Here is an 18,571-nt window from a genome sequence, read left to right as displayed (position 1 = left end):
AAACCACCGCACTCACCCGGCACTGCGTGGCCTACTGAAAGGTAAAAATACTGCCCATTTCCCCGGCTATCCCCGTTTAATCCGGAGCTGGGGCTGGGGGGGGCGTTTTATCAATTGACTGGTGCATTATTTCATGACTATTTCACTCTTCAAAACCGAAATTGCAGAGAAAAAAAAACTGGTTTTAGTGGGGAGCAAAGCCACGCTGGTACAGTCAAGGAAAAAAAAACTGATAACAAAACCACACACCCACAAGGACTGATACACATACAAAAAAGTGTAATAACAAAACATGAGCGTGTCCCTTTAACAGCCTGTTTTATTTAAAATGATGACATATAAAGGTGTACACTCTTAGATCCAAAGTTGCTTCAAAATCATCCATCATTAGCAGTGGCGTAGCTAAATATAGGCCTTGTAGGCCTGGGCCTACACTTTTTTGAAAAATGACAAAATTTAAATAAACCAAAAACTGCAATAAAAAACTAATAGCTTCTCAAACACTTTGAACAACCCAAAAGTTTGTTTTATTGCATGTATTACCAAAACAAGTTTTGGTGTGTATGGTTTGCTTTCATTGTATTCATTGCATAATTATATAATTGAGTGTGTGTAGTGTGGATATAAAATGGATATAATTGTGCCTTTTTCTCATGGAATGCTCCGAAATTGCACCATTTTTTTTATTTATTTATAAAGAAATGTTTTATGTGTGTGTGTGTGTGTGGGGGGGGGGGTGTATCTTATCCCCAAACTCACCTAGAACCATCGGGCCTACAAGTTTCTTTAGGCCTATCTACTCCCCTGATTAGGATGCACAGATAAACGAATTACTGTATCTGACTTATACGACGATAAGTGTATAGCATATATTAGTGAGCAAATGAATGCATTAATAAATAAATAAATAGTTAAATAGATAAATATAAATATTTTTTCCGAAAGATAAACATTAGATTATTATCATGGCCTTTCTAAATACAATGTATCGGCTAGTGGGATTACTCGAAATTATCGTGCACTATTTTCAATAGCTCTGCTGGGGGTATAGTCGTATAGATACTTGCATACGAATTCATGATTTCAACTTCACGATTTCACCATTTTAACTTCACGATTTTGCGATTTCACCATTTCAAATAAAGAATAAACACGAACAATTGAAATCATCGTGATTTTGTGAAGCTAATATTGTGAAGATGATATCGTGAAATTATGAAGGGGGGTGGGGGGTAGGGGTGGTTGGGGGGGGGGGGGGCATGAACTATTGAATTTGAAATGTCACCACCTATCTTTCGTATTAAATCCTTATCTTCTTGCTCACTGAGTATTTTTGGTCAGTCTGTTGGTTTACATTGCCTAGCATAGTTCATAAAAAATAGTAAGAGCATACTTGTGTTTCTTATTTAAAAAAAGGTAGGATCGGCGCCTATTCCGTAGGTAGGGTCGGATAATCCGAACCAAATGTATTTTTTAGGCCTTATCTTAAGATAATGACTTAAGTTAGGAAGTGACTTAATATGTTTTATGAAAACCGACCCAGCGTTATTTCGCGTGTAAATTGGTCGATTGTCTATTTAAAATATAGAAAATGTATTTAGTAATCTCTGACCTATAGTGCTTAACTTAGGGACCAGTTTTCAAATTCAGAATTATTCATATTTTCCACGATGCACAATAACAAATGATGGACGGTGTAAACAAACGCATTGTTTGATTGATTCCGAAGCCGAGATTTATAACGGCCGCCTACGTCGTTTTTTTGTTGTTGAAAATGTTGAGTTTAAACACCAATATTTCCCTGAATAGCTGAGGGTAACGCGATGCCAAAACAATTTATTATGTTACTCTGTAATCTCAGCAAATGAAGTTTTGAAAAAGACATAATGCAGAATTGATAAATTGTGGTTACTTAATTGATGGTTCCTTTTCAATGACATTCAAAAGTATTTGATAAGGGTAGTCGAACGCTAGACTATAATAGTTGCACTAGACTAGATTTTATGAACAATGCATGTTCAGATGTGTTAAGACGTTGTCTATAAATTGCACAAAATATAGCATTTCGGAACTCCTCGGCCATTTTCTATCGAAAACAACCTCGGATGTATGCCGGTACATCAGTAAAATAAGTTCGTATTTTTTTTTTAAATTATATCATGAACTAAATGTAGTGTTTTAACGTGTTTTTTGTATATCTAAGTTTAAACTAATTGCGAGTGAAGTGTATTATTGCAAACCAAATCAAAATTCCAAAGAGTTAAGTCATTAAATTTAACTGCTAAAATGAAATTACTACGCGATCTACTTGCAGCGTAGTTAAAGTGTTAATATGTTTGACATTGTAAACCTTCCATATACATCCGAGGTTGTTTTCGATAGGAAACGAGCGAGGGGTTCCAAGTGAAAATTATAGATATTGGATATTGATCCAACTATTCAAGATTGTAAGTATTTACTCAATATTACCACGTCTGAAATATCGGTGTCAGCGTTGTCGTGAGGTTACTTCGATTGAATCAATAACAAACAAATTTGTCTCATTGTTCTATGCGGGTTCGAATACCGTGCAACCTCAGACGCAAACTGACATTTTTTGTCAATTTAGTTATTTGTTTCTTGATTTGTTTCGCTTTATACAATCCAAAATTCCTTTGATTTATTGGTTTAAACATTTAAAAGAAGATTTAAATGAATGCGGACTGAAAGCAACGAATATTCATTGTTTTAACATTAAAAAGAAGATCTAAATGACATCGACTGAAAGTACATTTCTAACAAACAACATCGCCATAATTACTTCGTATCCGTAGAAAAGGGATGTAACTGCTGAGAATAAGTGTTTAATTATCTGTACTATAAGTAGTCTTTAGTCTCTCAATTGTCTTGTCACATGCGATAATTTCGTTTGTAACTGAACGTGATTTCATGCTTTTTGTAAGTATTTATAGAATGTATTTTGGTCTTTTTCTTGTATAATGATGTTCTATTAAATGCAAATTTCTATGAAACTTCTCAACTTCAAGTTTTAAACTTTCTCTTGAAAGATTGTTAGTGAATATGAATTTCGGAAATCGTTTAAGTTCGGACACCATGTACTGAAAACAAATCTGATTTACAGTTCAAAGTCTAGTCTACATATTAATTAATTGAATTGTATGAAATGGAAATACGCCAACATTCAAGTTAGTATGATAAAGTGTTAATAGTATACTTGATAGTGAAATAGATTTTTCTTACTGTAGAATAATACGAAAGTTTTGAGTGACATTATTCTATTTATGTTGTTCAACTATACTAAACTTGTATATTTATATGAATCTTTCAAAAAGAACACTAGTTTGGTATTATATATAGTTTTTGCTTCTGAAACATTCAGATGTCAACGCAGTTTTTCTTAAATGGTCAAACCCATATAATTTTTTATATAGATACCGGTTTCTCGAACGACAGTGGTAGTGAAAGGAAAGCCCTTTTCGCAGCGAGCTCAATCATTCACACAGTAATGATAACGTTTAGTGTGTATAACGTTTTCTGTTGGTCTAATACTCAACACTTATCTTGGTAGCCATTGTTCCCCTTTGAATTTAAATGTCATCTGAAACATTTACATTTTTCAGAATTAATGTGTTTACTTCTTTGGGCAAGGCTGCCGACAACAGGATATATTAGAAGTATTCATACATTCATGTATACACTCATGGCACCTGTTTTGGAAGGATTAAAAACATTAAACGATAACTGAAATGAGGATTCGAATTTGAAATCCCGCAATACATAGCTGATGGTCGTGAGACCGACCCTAAAGTGCTACTGATTTCTTCAACGAATAAACTCCGAAATTCGCGTGTACGATGACATAAAATAAATGAAAACAACCAGGCTTGTTCACTTCTTTGGGGAAAGGCTGCGCCGATAACAGGATGTTTTTACAGGTAGCATACCCTGAAAAATCAAGACATATACCCGACGGTCGTTGTACGTTACTGGTATAATTTCTCAACAAAACGAAGGATTCAGGTCCATGGTAACAAAAAAACACATACTTTTTCATTATCAAGACAATCATATAAAACCGTCGATTTAGTTTATGTTATTATAAACTTTTTTTTTATTTTTGTCAAATCAATTTATCTCAACTGCTTTATATTTGTGAACTCGCTCATGTAATTATCCACTTGTCTCCGTTTTGTTGTTGTTCTTCTTCTTTTTCATAACAAATATGGTCAGCACCACACTGCACCCGACAACAACAACTACTGCACAGACGCTGGGTATGAGCCAGAGGAGTAGACTTCGGCCAGGTACATCATCTGTTAAAATAGTGTAATTTGGATTTTATGATAAATTACATATTTTTTTATTTTTAACAAATCTCAATTACCATTGTATACATAATTTCTGTTTGAATTATTAATACATGTTGTATGTGTATAATCTACACGATAGGGAATAAATCGAACTTATATCACTATTATCCGCATTGATTTACAAATAGCATTATAAAGTTGCGTGTCATCTTCTTACCTGGAACTGTTGAGTTCGTCCCTGTTCCATTTGAACTTGTAACTATCGCCGATGTCCGTGCACCATTTCTTAAACTATGTGTGCTAACTGATGCTTGTGATGTGGTCGTTGTTGTAGTTAATATAGCGGCCAAGGTTGTTGATTTGGCAGGACATGAACACCAGAATGAAACAGAGAAATCAGGGCAACTGGCATTTTTATTGATTAAATAGCATGTTGCCCCATCTTTTGGTTTACCACACGAGAATATGTAAGTCTTGTCTCCACTAGTCGCGTTGATTATATTGTGGAAAGGTTCTCCTTGCATGTCTTTGCAATTAATTCTTGTGATATTGCCACCGACACTCGTTGGACAAATTGTGTCCAGTTCCTGTGTTGTAAGGCGTTCCTCTTCATCAGTGTTGTTGCCCGGGTCATGCCTGTTGATCCAGTCTGACCAATCGTTGCATTTTGGTGCCGGCAGGGAGACCGCTCGTTGTTGATCTGCACCTTCAACCCTACAGTAGAAGAAAGAACGGGCATTTATATGCTTTCGATTGTGCGCGTTCATATTTGTCTGAATGATCTAATGATATTGTGAAGAAACTGTATTAACTACTTAGATCAAAGGATTATTATTTAGTATTGTGTTACAATGCTAAAAATCGATCATCATTTTTAAATAAAGAAATTCAGTAATGCAAGAGAAGAATGAACCAGAAAAAGTGTTACCGTTACCTTAGTACTGAAGCCGCAACAAATAGAAGTAGTGCAACAGTCATAACTGGAAAGCAAATACTATTTTTTAAGTTTAGATAAAATCTTTCTAATACCGGGAAATCACTATTAAAAAAACGCTGACAAAACCTTGAATTCAATTTGGTTATAACTTTTATTTCACGTAAAACATGTTAATTATTTCAATACCAACCTGTCTTGCAAGGATTCCCCGACATTTAGAATAATAAACACACTCGTATCAATATAAAATGTTGACATAATCTATAATAGTAGGTGTTATTGATGAAAGATTTTTTTTATATATAGAAGAAAAGAAATCACTTAATAAATGAAAATAAATAAAGTAATTGTTATACTTACATTGCATCTTTCGTTATTTTTACCAGAATCAGCGTTCACCAAATGTTGAAGACAAATTGTACCAAATTATGACAAAAACACACACACAAGCTGCGCTTTTGTCTCAATTTGGAATTAGATTATCCAATAACCTATCTACAAATCAGGAAAGCGCTTAATTCCGGCCATTAGTTTGGTAATAAAGTTCAATAAAAACAATAATATGACTGTATTCATAATGTAGATAAAACCATTATCATTTTACAAACAGAAACAGATCCAGATAATAACACATTTGTAAAAGAAAACTGATTAGTCGATGCGTAGAACAATTCTTTGTTTGCATGTGTGTCTTTTCACATATTCAGGAGATTCGAATGTCGTAAAAAAAAAGAATTAAATTAAGATATATTTTATTATTATCTTAATCCTATCTATAAATATGTTTAGATATATTCTAATCAGGCCAATGTTTTAGCGTTTTTAAAATAATTTATAATAAAGTATGTGAACAAATGGCTGTTATTTTTTATTTGTTATCAAATAATGGCACGACCCCAACATAGACACTCTAATTCAAGAGCAGATTTCATTTGGCTTTTGTCTTTAAATATTTAATTAAATTAGTACAGCTCACTCCTTCAGTTTTCGATATGAAACATTGTTATTTACTGCGGGTAACAATTCGTGTTATTTTACATAGGATACTCCTGGTGGTGCCCTTCCGTCAATTCCTTTAAGTTTCAGCTTTGCAACCATACCCCCCCCCCCCCCCCGGAACCAAGAAACTTTGGTTTCCCGGAGTCTACCTTAATAAAGTATGTTTTGTTAGGTAAAATAAAATAAGTATTTATCCCATTGAGGGGAACAGTGCATCTTGTCAATCCTCGGCAAACATTGTCGATCTCGACTTAAGCCTCTGTCATCGACAGTGTTGCCCCTCGCTGACGTCATTGGCAGTAGAATACGAACAATAGGTGATCTACTGCTCTTTTTTTAATTTGTCTTTATCGATCAGTTGCTTTCTGAACAAAATGCCGACAAAATGACAGTATATTGTTTAGTTTTTTAAGATGTTTATTTATAAACAAAAACACTGTTAAGATAGTTTATGTTTTGACTTTTATAAAGGAACTAATAGGGTTAATGAAATAAATATATTAATCTTAGAAAAGGTTCAGTGTATTAAAGTGAATATTAACTTCCCTGAGAGGGACAGTAAAAGTCTCGTCATGACTCCGCCTTTCCAATACCCGCGTGTTGAAAATGGCTTTATTCGAAATATATTTCTTCCAGAAGGTGTATTTACAATGTATGGGAATATATCAATTTATCAGGAGTTTTGTTTGTCATCGCCCCGTTCTTGAAAGCGTAATTCAAAGCTACAATTTAATTGGTCGTTGGAAATGAAACTAATTCAAATTGTACATGTATGGATGTGGATCGGTAGACCTTTTCGCTGATGACGGCAATCGATTTCTTTGATCTGTGATGCCAGTCAACATGCTATAGATGTTGCAATTAAATCGAAACTCACCTGACAGGTTATTGGCGGAGTTAACGCCTCGATCTTTCTTGGAACGCAAACATTGGTATATTACAATAATATGTAGAATTATTCAACAAAACATACTTAAAACCGAACGACTGACATGCATAGGTACAACATACAGAAACCAAAGATATTTTACATCAATATAAAACCCATGATTGCACCTTTTATTTCAAATCTTCAACTAAACTACATAGTTTCAATATACTGAATATGACCATGTTCATGTATTAATAGATTCTCCGTTTGATTTCGTTTTGTTTTTATTCTTCTTCTTCTTCAAAAGACTTATGATCAGCACCACACAACATCCGACAACAACAACTACTGCAACGATGGTTGGGATGAGCCAGAGGAGTAGACTGCGGCGTGGTCCACCACCTGTTGAAAACAAACGCTAGTTTATTTTCCCAACAGAAGTATATATCAAAATACGTGATTGAATAATCTTATTTCTCATGCTAATTTACATATATATTTAGTGTACATGTTTTATATAAATGCCCTGTTGAATGAAATATAACACATACCTATACCTTGTCTATAAATTATGTATATTGTCGTTACGGCATTAAATATATGTCCATTTACAAACCTTTTCCGATCGTTTGTTGAGTTCTTACTAGCTAGGGATATGAGAGTCATAACCGAGCCTGGTATAATACATAACACATATTGTACATCTACTTACTTGTCGCTGTTTCATTTGTTGCAAGTCTTGATGTATGAACTAACGTCGTGAGGGGTGCTCGTGTTGTCCTTGGAGGAGTTGTCTGTTTTGTCACTAGGCTTAATGTTGTCGGTGTACATGTACAATACAATGATATTGAAAAGTCTGGACATGATACGTTGGCTCGAATAGGATAGCATGACGCCCCATCTATGGGCTTCATGCACGAATACATGTAGTTTCCGTCTCCGCTCGTTTCATTTATCTTGTTTGAAAACGGTTCTCCCTTTGAATCCTTACACCGTAGTGCCGTAACATTACCTCCCGATGGACAAAACCAGTCTAAGTCGTCCTGACTCAGACTTTCCACTTCATCTGGATAATAATCGTTGATCCAATCCGACCAGTCGTCGCATATACTATTATACGACGGGCCACCCCTCCTATACCTTTTGATCATGTCCTCGTCGTGTAAGGCGTCGTTGATGATTTTTCCATTACTGTATATAAAGGATTTAAAAGGATACAACTCCTAACTTGAAACGTGTTCCAACATATTTTTCTCAAAGGATACTACATGTTTTTCACCCTATTAATAGACATTTGTTATACCAAGTTCAAACAGTATAATTTATTTTAGCCTTGTAACTACTTCTTTGTTATGTAAGTGAAGTGAGTGGTTTGGCGAACTAGTGGCAGTCCAGCGGCCTGTTAATGGAGCAACAACATTGACGTTTTTGCTATTACAGTTCAAAAATGATATTATTTGCCGTCTCATAAACGATTATTTTTCGTCAATACAGAATTCACATTGAATAACTAATAAGAAATATAATCGACGCAGTTGACGTGCTGTCCCAACATTCAGGTCAACATACATTTATATCAAATAATTAAAGCAATACATTGCATCAAATCAGGAAGCAGCGAGAGCATCAGTACTTTTGTCATAGCACTCAATACAAATTTGAAAGATTTGTAATATTCCGACTGTTATTACCAGACATGATGGTTACAATTTGTTAATAGTGTAGACATATCGATTCTGGTTATATAAAGTGGCACTCTGATTCAACCGTATTTGTGTTCTCTTTAACAGTTTTGTTGTATCTTCCAGTTTCTATTTCTAATGATTGTGCACTTGATCTAAATCATGACACAGCATTTAGATCAATGGTTTCAATATATTTTTTTCCAAATATAAACCCTTTTTAAACTTGTTGTAGTATGCTAATGTACTCTATGAATTATCAATATTAAACCATTGCTGAACATACTGATAACGTTTCGAGGAAAACAGTTTGTTTCAATGTTCTACCTTGACGAAATGTTAAAAATGTTTAATTTAATTGTTTATCTAGTAACAATGGCATTACACATGAGAAATGAAATATATCTACAGAATATGTATTTATGATATTAAAAATATGTAAAACGTCATAATAATATACATGCTTTATTATTACCTCACAGCTAGAAGAATGAAACCAAACGTAGCCAGATAAACTGAAATTAACAAAAAAATACAAGTGTACGGTGATAAGTCTACAGTTATTTTTACAGTTTATGACTTTTTAAAACTATAATGAATACTTTTTTATCCAAAGTGTTCCATATTATACAATAGAGAGTTTTTCATGAAATAAGTTTAACTCCTACACGCGGTCATATTTACTGTTACTGCTGTTTCCATCCAAAAATGCTACTGTAGTTAACACACCAACACACATTGTTTCATTTTGTAATTGTGATAAATGCATTTTTTTATGATCATGGGGGTTAAAAATGTCAAAAAGGTTAAGGGAAGTCATTTCTAAAACCCCACTAACACATTATGGGATTCCTACATGTAGTCATTTTCACTCATGTTTTCATCCAAAAAAACTATGACTCTATTCTTTCTATCAGACAGTCAGTTTAATCATGTATGATTGTTTTAGATGTATATTTATGTTTCGCATAATTTAAGATGTTTTGTCATTGTCTTATTGATATTGGTATACAATGGATAACAGAGAGAATAACGCATTTGTCCATACTGTGAGTATTATATTAAAGACAAATATTATGTTTTGCTAATTTGTATGTTAATATAAGGAATGTTATATTCACATATAAATTGTTTAATATTCTACTCATTCACATGCTTTAAAATCCTTGATAAACCGCTACTTTATAATTTCATGTTTGTGCCCTCGAGAGATAGGATTATCGCCTTCAGTGTCAGTTTTGGTGTTTCGCAAGAAGAAAACTCGCAACACGAATAAAACGCCAAATGGCTTCTCCGAATTGTTTTTGCATTGCAGGTTTTGAAAGGTGTTGGATATGCGGAATTCAGTCTTCAGCTTAGTCAGCATGCTTATTATAGACCCGACATTAAATATTGTTATGGTCCAACGATCAACATGTTGAAATGGAAACATGATTACCGCAATATCAGAAAAAAGTTTCTGGTATAGTACAGTATATCCTATTTCAAGAGACAGATTAGACGATAAAAAAGAAATTCTATAACTTACATTGCATGTTTCCTCTTATCATCACAACTTGCACAGTTTTAGCAAATAACCCACACAAATCGTATAAAATAAAATCAAACTTTTGTCTTCAAATTGGTTGGGTATCCAAATCCTATCATCAAAAACAAGTACATGCGCTTAACTTAGGCCATAAGTTTAGTTTTTATATTCAATAAAAAAATTAATTGGACGTGCGTATAAGGTAGATCAAATCACTGTCGTTTTGCAAGCATAAAGCAAGGTCCCGAATATGACCCGATTGCGATAAAAATACGTATTGGTCGATACGCGGGTCAATTCGCAGTATGCCTGTTTGTTAAGTCTGTTAAACTTGTTGTTGTTTCAATCAGAACATTCTTAGTATCATGTCAGATTATTCTAATGTAACAAAGAATATAGAGTAGACAGTGTGATTAATTATATATTCTTTAAACCATTGGTCCGTCAAAACGACATAGAGGCTGGGAACAAACATCTCTCATCACGTAAAATATATTGTATGCGACTCGAACGGTGTTAGCCGTTTGATACATCATCGTCCACGCATATTTTATCGATCTTTAAAAAATAATCATGTTCAAAATCAGATTTATCAAGCACATTCTATGAACACCTAATAAGTGTGTGGAATGTGGCTTCGTCTGGCCCGTGTGACGTCGATCGTCGAAATCCTATCTTTCAATTCTTATAATAAAATCGCCGCTTCTGTACTTAACGAGGGATATTAAGGAACCATCTCTAACTTATCTTTCGTTCCATAATTTTAGTAATCCCAATTCCCAAACACATGCATATAATTTTGAGTTATACAAATAACTCTTAAAATTTACAAATATAAATCCAAAAAAGTCCATAACTTATTGTGCAAGTCCTTGCTACCAAAATGCTTAGACAAAATCATGATCGTTCACAAACGGTTGTCGTTCGGGGAAGCAGCTATTCTTGAGATCCAATAATCTGGCATTCATGAGTGGCTCAGATTGATTTCATGTTTTGTTACTAGCAGTTCAGGAGTTCAGAAAATCATCAATTTACAAGTATACAGAAATAAATTTAAACTATTGTTGTTGTTTTTTTTATATTAAAATTTTGTTAGTAACAAAATACTATAGAGATATTTGTTTTTTGACCTATTGATCAAGAGTGAAATCTAAACGGAAGCATGGCTAATAAAAATATTAGTTTTTAAAAATAGGTATTTATCATTTTATTTTTGTAGAAGTTGTTTTTTTAAGTAAAGTAAGCTGCAGTAGTAATTATTGTATGAACATGAAGTTAGCACTCATCGATGGAAAAAAATGTAAACCGTACGGAAATAAACTTAAGACGAAAGCAATATTGTCAGACTTGGGGAGATATGAATTCCATTGTTGCCAGTTAATCTGAAAATACAGAACGTGACAAATTGTGGGTGTAAGAAATTTGAGTTTGTTTACTTGTCAAGACCTTTGAACTATGATGTTAGGTGTTTTATGAACATTCTTTTCCTGCTGTTCGGTTTAAAACTTTAATAAAGATAATAAGGGTTACAGTTTTTTGTGATACGAACAATAACACATTTGCATACCCGTATAAGTACGAAAGAGTTTGTAACGGAAAGTCGTTTACCAATTGAAGCTGTTTCTATTTTATGGACGACTTTAAATATTGAGTGACCGTAGTGAAGTTTTAACTCATTTAAAATATAACAGCACGTTTATCAAGTATGTAATACAGATCGAGATTCCAACGCGAAACGGACGTCAATACTAATATATTCTTTACGGGGTTAGGTCTTCGATATATTTACATAAACTACGCCATCGATGCCCTTTCTGTGTACTGCTTATGTCAACCTTTATTTTTTATCCAATGTTATCGCTTATTGGCCTACAATGATCACCATTCTACGCTAACTCACCCCCTCTTATTCTCAAAGCTTTTCAAAAGTATGTTGAAACCATGAAAGCGTTCAAAGCCTGTAGCCGCGACAAGCGCGATTTTACTTTGTTTACAATTCTGTAATGGAATCAAAAAATATTTTCAGTGGCCCAAACTGTAACTATTAAGTGCCTGCCATTACTTAAGAACAGGTAACGTAATTGATGAATAATAATACAATTAGCTAGTTTCAAAACAGTCTCTGATAAACCTATATGGACATTGCATTCATCTTGCAAGTTTATTGCGAGTGTAATGCTAATTAAATGAAACCTAATATTGGCTGAGGACGTTTCGACTATTTGTAGTTAATAAATTAAGAAAAGGTTGTTTAGTGAACACATTCCCATGTTTTGCGTAATTATCTGTAATTATCTATTCATCTCGGTTCCTCACCAAGATCTATTAAAGAGTGTTTGGCTTTTTTTCAAGTCCACATTAACGATGCAATCTTATGAACGTATTTATATAAAGTGGTATTTCAATTTGCACAATTTTAAACCGCATAATACCATACTTTCCATTTGGTAACGCCTTTTGTTAACATGTTATGCCAAAACGTAAATCTCAGAATACCTGATTTCGATTTGCGGTACTAAAATCAGCCTAAAAACTATAGCATCTTTACATAACATTAAGAAACACAAAACATGGACAGAAAGTAGCAAACAAAACATAAAAACCAAACATAGAAAAGTATCTTGTATTAACCATTGTTTAACAATGGTAGAAACTTTAAATTGCAATACAAATCACCAAGAAAAGTATTTTATATTCAACAGTGTTTAACTATTGTTAAAACATTAAAAATGCAAAACAAAGAATGTTAGAAAAGTATCTAATTTTGACCATTGTAAAAACTAGACATTGAAATACAAATCACTCAGAAGGGTATTTACTATTAACCAGTGTTTAACCATTGTCAATACTATAAATTGCAATATAAAAATCAATAGAAAAGTCATTCATAGTAGCCAGTGTTAAACAATTGTCTGTTCTTCATATTTATATATAAGCTCCCTTCACATCGGATGTATAGTTTGTCTGATCTGTTTCTGGACCTTCTTGTGCAGGTACACGATGATGATGACATTGATGGTGAACAGCACCGCTGAGATGAGTAAAGGTACTAACCACCACAGCACGTTGTTGAACGAAGAGTTGTTGCTGTTACTACATCCACAGGAAGACGAGTACCTCTCGCTGCCACCTTTAACAATAGAAGCAATAGGTTTGAACTGTTCATGTCTTCTAACTTTTAATTCAAACTTATTAATTCTTATTTTAGTAAATGTATTTATTGTTGTCGTTCAAATGTCCTACTTGTCAAAATGCATAGAATTTGAACAATGCTTTCATATTTTATGCGGTGCTTAGCAGTCTAAATTTTTACCTGCTGCGTTCTTGTTGTTACCTACTTCAGTACCATTAGAAGACAATGTCTGCGGTGTTGCATTTGTCGTGAATACCTGCAGATTCGAACCCGTTGAGATGGTCGTTGCAGTACATGTACAAAAAAATGATATCGAAAAGTCTGGACATGATGCATTGACTTTAATAGGATAGCATGACGCCCCGTCTATAGGCTTCATGCACGAATACATGTAGTTTCCGTCTCTGCTCGTTTCATTAATCTTGTTTGAAAATGGTTGTCCGTTTATATCCTTACACTTAAGTGCAGTTACGTTACCAGGTGGTGGACAAAACCAATCTAAGTCGTCCTGACTCAGACTTTCCACCGCATCTGCATAATAGTCGTTGATCCAATCCGACCAGTCGTCGCATATACTATTATACGACGGGCCACCCCTCCTATACCTTCTGCTTTGGTACGTGTTGTCTTCATCTTCTAAAGGGTCGTCGATGACTTTTCCATTACTGTTTCGAATAAAACTAATGTGAGACACGACTTTTTACTCGAAAGATTATAAAGAAGATAAAGGTATGTGCAAAGGTTTGCTGACTCTATAGGTTTAAAAATGATTTATATACTTTCTATCTTTCAAGTTATTACACTGCCTTTACCTTTGGTGTTTTGTTTGAAAATGATCGTTAAAAGTGTTCTGAATTTGAAAACAATGTAGATCTTAATTAAAATTAATGTTTACAAGAATACACCTTTTTAATAGCGGTTTGTTAGAGCACGATCAAACATTATGACTATAGTCATTTAACTGTTGACTTATTTGTACGCAAAGTAAGCAGCTTGGCGACCGCCAAGGCTTGTGAAGTTGGCGGCATGATTGCGTGATAATTTATCGGCCAAGCAGCCTAGCGGCCATTTAAAAAAAACTATAGCAATTAATAAACGTTTTTTTTTTTATTTTGTGCTAAATAATAGCGTTTGTCTTATTTGCGATCTAACCACGGTAGGTTTACTATTTTTTCGTTGATTTTAACTAATTTATAGTTTGTACATCTTAGCCTAACGGCGTGAAGTCAGCGCTTTGGCGACCGTGAGTCCTAGATCACTTTTATAAAAACTGAGGCAGAAATATTTACGTTTTTACTGAATACAGTGCAAAATGCCTTGTGCAGTTTAATAAACGTTATGATAATTACCATTTTTTTGCTAATTTAAACTGTTATACTTCACAAATTGTAAAAGAAATTGCCATGATATTCCCATTTTGCTTATATGAACGTCGTATTATATTTCTCTTGTAAATATCGTTCTAGTTGGCGGCCTAATTTTGTTTTATAAAATAAAGATTCATATACGTTTTTAGTATTAAATAAAGATTAAATTTGTTACACTTTGGTCTAAAGTTATTTCAGCGAGTGTTCGCAGACACGACTGAAAATACCTTCCTTTTTTTATCATTAGAGAAATAATTGGATCTGCAACATATTTTCTGCTTCTTCTATGCTCAAATTTGAAAAAGATCAATTTTTTGTCGTACTTTACGCGGAAACGCGTGAAGAACACAACACGTAAACCTTGGCCAATAACTTATATCTGGTCCAACTAGCTGAAAGTAACGTGGTACTCTGACAATATACACATGGGCAGCACGGCTCATATGTTTCCCAAAAGCAATAGTTAAATTATGCTCCATTTGGACTGAAAACAACAACAATAGAGAGGAACGTTGCCCCAAACTTACTAAAGTATATGATCTTCGTGGTTTACGCGCCTAATGAGTTTATTAAGGATACATAAGCACCTTTCTTTCCAAAGGATATAGAAGTAAGCTTTTAGGTCGCCATGCCGCTCGGCCGCATTTCTTTGATCATGTAATATGGAGGACATTTCACCAAATTTTTATGTCGATACGATACCATTACGATATGTTTTAAAAAATCCGGTACTTAATTACATTTCGCTATATATTTGTTAATCCCGAAGATCGAACTCATTTGTATAAATTTATTGAGTTTGAACAAAGAATAGTCATCACACAAAAACACATAAAACTTAAGATTGTTTCTCAGGAATTTTTTTGATTTAAAGTGTTACCGCGCCCGGTGGTCTTTTTTTTAAGGCATAGAATATATATGCTTCCGCATGGATATTCCGATTTCCCTTTTAAAATATAATGTTATCCAAAAAGCATAATTTGGGAATTTCCCAAAGTTCAAAATGTAAGGATAAGCCTGTTGAGTGGTCTGCAATCTTTAAGTATCGGTTTTTTAAATGCTTATAATCAGACAAAAAACTTGAATCTAAATGTAAAGGATTCACACACCATTTGAACTTCTGCAAGATATCTCTCAATACCACATCCTAATAAGATTCTCTTCTATTTTCCCATTGTTATTTTAAACAGTTGATCAGATTAAGACTTGTGGGTGATTGGGCAAAATCTGAAACCTTCGTGTGAAGTTTTCATGTAGTTTACTTACATTAAGTATCTGTTTACAATTGTGATATTCTGTTCATCAGAAAGCATTATATTTAAATATGTGTTTAGTGTTAGCGTGATGCATTTGTCGTGAATAAATAAATATCTTATCAATTTAAGCATTGTTGTTGCATTTGCGATGATGGCCTTATTGTAAAAAGTAATGTTACAACTTACAACTCGTGTTCCCTTAAACGAATAATGTGAATGTTATAAAACTAATAACGTATAACAATGAAGTTCATTGAGTTTAAGAAGTTTATCTAAGGACAGTGATTCCACCTGAGCAATACATCAACAGAAAAATAGTTTAATTGACTCTGTATGTAATAAAGGTAACCACTGTAATCATAATATAAACAATTGATACGTTACCTCACAGTGAGGAGAATGAAACACAACGCAGGAAAATAATCTGAAATGTAAATTATAACAAGTGTTCGGTAGAAGTCTAAAAAGATACACGTTTTTATTTAAATTAACAAATTCTACAGTATCCAAAAGTATTGTTGCATTCAAAACAATGTTTTCCAACTCAGAATTAGATATTAAAAATGATAAAATTTAAACTCCTTCCTTAACAATTTTAATGAAATAATTATAAACCTACATGCAGTCATGTTCACATCAAAATGCTACTACAGATAACGCACCAACGAATTAACTTATATGCTCTATACTCGACAAAACAGTATTTGTTTTAACGTTTTCATTGTCTTGTTGAACTGGTATCTGTTTTATGCCAAATCTTATTTTAAATGATCGTGACATATGGGTATTACTATGGCACCTCTTGCGTCCAAACATTTACCAAATGTACGGACATTTTCTTATATATTATGTCTTTTTCCGATGCTGATGGGAAAATCCGACCCGAGGGCACACGCGAAAGCTGGTGACGAGGCATGACGAGTTAACGACTTACGCAGCATGTATAACGTGTGCAGACATAAACTGAAATAGTTATTACCCAAATTATGATGAAACTTGGTTACTGTTAATGTCACATTATGTCTCGGTCAAGTTTTAAGAAAAAAAATGACCCTATTACACCAGTGTTTTTCCCCTAAATCCATTAACACACAATTGACTGACTTATTTTTTGAGATATTATAAAGATAGTTTTCAATTACCAAATATATTATCTACTTTTGACATTAACTTTTGGTACAATATTTGGTTTTGACTATGATAAGGACTACTAAAAGTGTGTTTACTTATAAATCAATAACATGATATGTGTTTGCAATCGCCAACAGCAAAACAGATTCAATTTTACAGTCTCTGTTGTTTATTATATAATGTTATTGTTTTTGTTGTTTTCAGTAATATTAATCACATGCAAACCAGACATAGAACATTTATATTTAAGGTTCAAATAATACCTATAAATAAAAATACAATATCAAGATGAACGACACTGATCTTATATATATTTTTATGGTCAAACTATATTTTCAATATTATGCAAGCAATATTGTTCGTCTTTGCCATAATTTTTCTCTATCTATAATAGGTGTCTTTGCTTCATTTAATTATTTTCCTTATGACTTTTAAAATGAAATGTTCACGTTGTAAATAATGGCTTCATTTGGAAACGTTCCGTTATATACATCATATATTGAAATTGGTCACAGCATAAAAATGATTATTATATTTTTTTTATATTTACTGTTTGTTTTTGTGGTAATAAACAGAGCAACAGGTGCTATATGTAAGGATCAAATAAAGATGACATTGGGATTTTTTATCTGACGAGAATAATTCGACTTTACTATTTGTAGCGTGATTAAACAGAAACAGTAAATTTGGTTATGCAAGCAGAAAAATGCATCCCTCTGACAAATAAAAAGTTTAGTACAGTTATCATATAGGGAAAGTAATTACAAATTGATCACGCACTTCATATAAAAATGACTATTATAGAGGATCACTGACAAGAAAGGCAATTCAAAAGGTCCACTGAAATACAAAAGATGTCACATCTGACATGAGACTACCGGTATATGTACAGGTATAGCTCTTTTTTGTTCGTCGGATTTACTGCAAATGCAAAAGTATAGTACAAATAGTTTTGTTAAGCGACTGCTTAAACCTAAAATGCCAAATAACGCTTTCTTACGAAGTCTTGTTGCATCAAACAACAAAAGACCTGCTTATTTATGTTCGTTGCAGTTTCAGAAATATAGATTAAATGCGTTGGTCTTATGTCATATCTAGTGATTTGTATGACACATGTTTCCTTCTTGACAACTCATGATATTTTCGGGCATGTATGCAATATAGTCCTTTTGAATGGTCATAAGTTATCAATAAGAATCACTTTTTATATCTACATTAATCTTTCAAGATGAACCATGGCTCTACTTGTTACATTCAAACTTTATTTCAGTTTTTAAACGTTTGCTTAGATACATGAGATAAATAAATGATATTGTTTTTCTCTGAGTTTTGTTTAGACATAGGGAAGAATGAATAA

This window comes from Mya arenaria, chromosome 11 (assembly GCF_026914265.1).
Source record: "Mya arenaria isolate MELC-2E11 chromosome 11, ASM2691426v1".
In the NCBI taxonomy this organism is placed as follows: domain Eukaryota; kingdom Metazoa; phylum Mollusca; class Bivalvia; order Myida; family Myidae; genus Mya; species Mya arenaria.
This window is presented reverse-complemented; position numbering follows the sequence as displayed.